The following is a 4,468-nucleotide window of genomic DNA, read 5'->3' as shown; positions in this document are numbered from 1 at the left end:
AAGCTAAGATATATTAAATTCCCTGCTTTCTCTTTTTTTCCCCTCTGGTCTTTCTAAATGTGTTGACTGTGACACTAGACCCAAGCAATGTAAAAGAGTTATAATTGACAAAAGTGTGATTATTTTTATTATATAAATGTAGAGATCAAAATGCATGTAATCATGTATTATTATTTTGATTTAAGTATTAAATGCCATTGGGTATAATATACATATCATGGTACTTGCTATTGATATCTGTTAAAAATGTGGATCTGAAAAAAAAAGGGCTGGTTTGTTTAGCTCAGTTAGAGTGTGGTGTCCTAACACCAAGGTCAAGGCCACCCACCAAAAAGAAAAAAAAAAAGTCCTTATCTGTGAAATGGGTGGGTAGCACTCAGATTGTGTTGGATTTCTTGCTTTATGGCTGTAGTGTTGCTTGTAACATGGCTGAGGAATCTTTTCAATATGCAGGGTCCCTACATTGTCTTTCCACCCACCTTTGAGAATGATCTACTTGAATTGTAACAGAAGCACACATCTGTATGAAAAGCTGAGTTCACCTTTTTTTTTTTTTTTTTGTTTGTTTGTTTTTGTGCTACAGAACTTACTGGGGCTTCTCTGCACACAAGTAGTGGTTACAATTGGGATTCCCAGGAACTCATTTCTGCTTAGAACTCTCATTTTGTTATACTAGCCTCAAGTTCTTCGGTGAAGCAGTAAATAAACAGAAAAAGCCCCCATACATTGCACTATATCAGGAAAATAGGACTGGGCTACCTTAAGTAATTTGGTCCCCTAAATTATATACATTATTGGGTTTGGAGCAGGTCAAAGGTAAAGATTACACCTGAAGAAAAGAGCTGCAAAGGCTCCTCAGATAAAATAGAGCCTCACAGTTTAGACTCCCCCTGGTGGCCACGTGGAACAGGTCTATTGTAGTAATTTGCAAAATTAACAGCTCTGCCCTCCCTCCCTGCCTTTTGTTAGTCTTTTGGTTTTTTGTTCAAGAATTTTGTCCTAAAAGTGATAATGGTAATAACGTCAACATCTTACTTTGAAAGCAGACAGTACAAAAATAGAAGACAAATGGTAGGTTCCAGTGAAAAAGAACTTAGTTAAGTTGGGGCATTTAGGAAAAATGCCAATGTTAATCAGTAGAAAAAGAATTATGAATGAAAAAAGAAACAGCAGCTCTAGAAGAAAAGAAATACCGCTACAGTACTACAGTATTTTCAAATACTCAACAGACAGGTAAAACAGTGTAGATTTTTAATTCAGTGAAAGAGTATCTGTTTAATTTTGTGCTTACAGGTGCTTATAGCTCCGTGAGTCCAAGCAGTGTCAATATGTGTAACAGATTCTTGGGCAGAGTAGATCTCAGTTGCTCTGTTAAAATAAAATAAATACCTAGTTGTCTAGAATGTTAGATCCCTCTGAACTAATACAGACTTTTTTTTTTTTACACAGGAATTTTTTTACACTCCAATTTTTTTTTCTTACACAGGAAAACAGACTATTGGAAGGCCCTGACCAAATTCAAGTGCCAAAGCAGAGCAGCCTGGGCAGGTAAAGAATAAGAGCAAAGGTTATTTTCCCAACAGTACTTGTTGCTAGATGGATCTAATCAAAGGGTGGGGCTTGGGCAGTGGCCAAGTTGAGACAGGGAGGAACTGGCCATAGGTGAGTACAATTCCAACTTGGCAAGTCCTCTGTGGGAAAATGAGTCTGTTTATTCAGAGAATTTGTCCCTAGTCCTCAAGGGAGCAATCTGTGCCACAGCATCTCCTCTCTGACCCCGCGCTCTCCATGTTGCCCCACGTATGCATTTAGTCCAGCCCTAGAGCTTTCCTACATGTGTCCCCTCTGCCAACACTCTTAGCCACTCTGCAGTGCTGGTTCCTCATCCTCCAGGTCTCAGCTTGAGTGTCACTGTCTTACAAGGGCTTCCCTGACCACACTCCTTGCTCTTCTCTGTAAGAACCCTGTTTACTTTCTTCACAGCACTTCTCTTAATTTTTAACTCTAAGTGTTTATTTGTGTCTTAGTCTTTTGGGGCTGCTCTAACAAAATACCATAAACTGCGTGGCTTATAAAAAACAGAAATTTATTTCTCACGTTTCTGGAGGCTGGGAAGTTCAAGACAAAGGTGCCAGTAGATTCATTGTATGGTGAGGGCCCACTTTCTGACTCGTGGATGGCAACTTCTTGCTGTGTTCTCACATGGTGGAAGGGGCTAGCTAGCTATCTGGAACCTCTTTTATAAGAGCATGAATCACCTCCCAAAGGCCCCACTTCCTAATACCACTACCTTGGGGGTTAGTTTTTCAACATATGAATTTGGGGGGGACATAAGCATTTCATCCATTGCAGTTTGCTTACCTGTTTTGTGGCTCTCTTCCTCCACTAGACTCCGAAGTCCATAGGGCGGGGTCTGTGTCTGTTTCCATCAACATTCGTCCAGCACAATACATGGGTCACCATAAATGCCTTATAAATATCTGTTGAATGAGTAAATTTAGCACTGGTTAGTTTAAGAATAGTAATATAGATTTCCTGTTCCATGCCAACTTGGGCCTATTGAGAAGGAGTGCTTGTGTTGGGAATGATTCTGAGGCCAAGTCTGTACTCAGTAAGAGTTGAAAGATTAGTCATTTTAGTAGACTGACTAATAATGACCCCCCTCCTCCCCAAAATGTCCACATCCTAATCTCCAAAATCTATTGATGTTGCTTTGCATCACACGGATTTGTCACCTCTCTTCCCCTGGGTGATGAAGCCACAAAAAGGATTACTCAAAGCCCATTTCTTCTGAGCAGTGAGAGACCCCAAAGGGGTTAATCTCCCAGAACCCTCAAAAGAGAGGCATCCTTCCTTTTGGGAAATTAACCATGAACTGGGGTTCTCACCCTGCATTTATTCTTCAGACCAGGAAGTAACAGGAAAAGAACATAGGTGGAGTTTTAGCTAAGTATAGTTTAACAAGTTTAACAACAGAGGCTGGTAACATCAGTAAAACAAGCAAAGTGACATCCCATAATGCAATTTGCAAAACGTTAAGTCGATCCACCAACAAAAGCTTGATCTTAGCAAACACTGTTTTTCCCTACAGCAATTTCCCAGTATCTTTACATATCAATCAGTAACTTGTCTGTCCTTGAGCCAGCAACCTTGCTGTGCCACAACTTTCCAGTCCACATCAGAGACCCTGGCCTGAGGAAAGTTTCCTGTCTTTTGCAAGGTTAACATATCTATATGTACTTTTAAGAAGTTAGGCTAAACCTGAAACTGTAGGGCTTTGGGGGTGCTCTGAAATACATTTGCTTTATAAATATTGGTATATTCCACACGTTGATATGTTACCTTAAATCTGGGGGGCTTGCAGATTTGATGACGGATTTAGAAATGGAAAATTATCCTGGATTATCCAGGCAGGCTTAATGTAATCACAAGTGTCCTTATAACTGAAGGAGATGTGCCAATGGTAGCAGAGGTCAGAAAGAGAGAGACAGAGGGTTGAAGATGCTGTGCTGCTGGCTTCGAAGATGGAGAAAGAAGAGACCAGCCAAGGAGTGCAGGTAGCCTCTAGAAGCTGGAAAAGGCAATGAAGTGAATTTTCCCCTAGGGCCTCCAGAAGGAATACAGACCTGATGATTGTAGACTTCTGACTTCTAGAGATGTAAGAAAATAAATTTGTGATGATTTAAGGCATTAAGTTTGTGACAATTTGTTGCAGCAGACACAGGAAATGAATACAGTCAGTATTGTCATAATATTCTCACTATAATTCTGAGTAATTAACAATAATCTGTGCTCACTTTGGCAGCACATATACTAAAATTGGAATGATACAGAGAAGATTAGCATGGCCATGGTGCAAGGATGACATGCAAATTCATGAAGCATTCCATATTTTTGCTAATTAAAGAATAAAATTTTAAATAAAAAAAAGCAATAAGCTTTCATGAACTGTTACAAACTGGCTCCAACATACCATAGCAAGTAGACTAAGAATGGCCAGTTACAACTGAGGGGACATTGCCCTGTTTTCATGGTATTTATTTCCTACCCACTGGCATTCAGGTATCTTATAAAGAGGATATTAATATAGATGCTCTTCGACTTATGATGGGGTTACATCCCAATAAACCCATTGTAAATTGAAAATGTCATAAGTTGAAAATGCATTTAATACACCTAACCTACCGAACATTATAGCTTAGCCTAGCCTACCTTAAACATGCTCAGAACACTTATTAGCCTACAGTTGGGCAAATCATCTAACACTAAGCTTATTTTATAATAAAGTGTAGAATATCTCGTGTAATTTTCTGAACGCTGTACTGAAATTGAAAAACAGAATGGTTATATGGGTACTTAAAGTATGGTTTCTAGTGAATGCGTAATAGCTTGCACAATCATAAAGTCAAAATATTGGAAGTCTAATCATAATAAATTAGGGACCGTCTGTATCTTATCAGAATATTTA

At 39.1% G+C, this 4,468-nt stretch overlaps 1 non-coding gene across 1 annotated transcript; it reads left to right on the top strand.

Annotated features, from left to right (window-relative positions):
* The first annotated feature begins 3,789 nt into the window (after window positions 1–3,789).
* Window positions 3,790–3,896, top strand: LOC134364282 (U6 spliceosomal RNA). The gene has a single exon (XR_010021824.1). It is a non-coding gene; the product is annotated as a U6 spliceosomal RNA (small nuclear RNA).
* Window positions 3,897–4,468: the final 572 nt, after the last annotated feature.

The sequence above is a fragment of the Cynocephalus volans genome, chromosome 15 (genome assembly GCF_027409185.1).
Source record: "Cynocephalus volans isolate mCynVol1 chromosome 15, mCynVol1.pri, whole genome shotgun sequence".
NCBI lineage: Eukaryota > Metazoa > Chordata > Mammalia > Dermoptera > Cynocephalidae > Cynocephalus > Cynocephalus volans.
The sequence above is the reverse complement of the archived record's forward strand: the minus strand, read 5'-3'. Positions and strand labels throughout refer to the sequence as shown.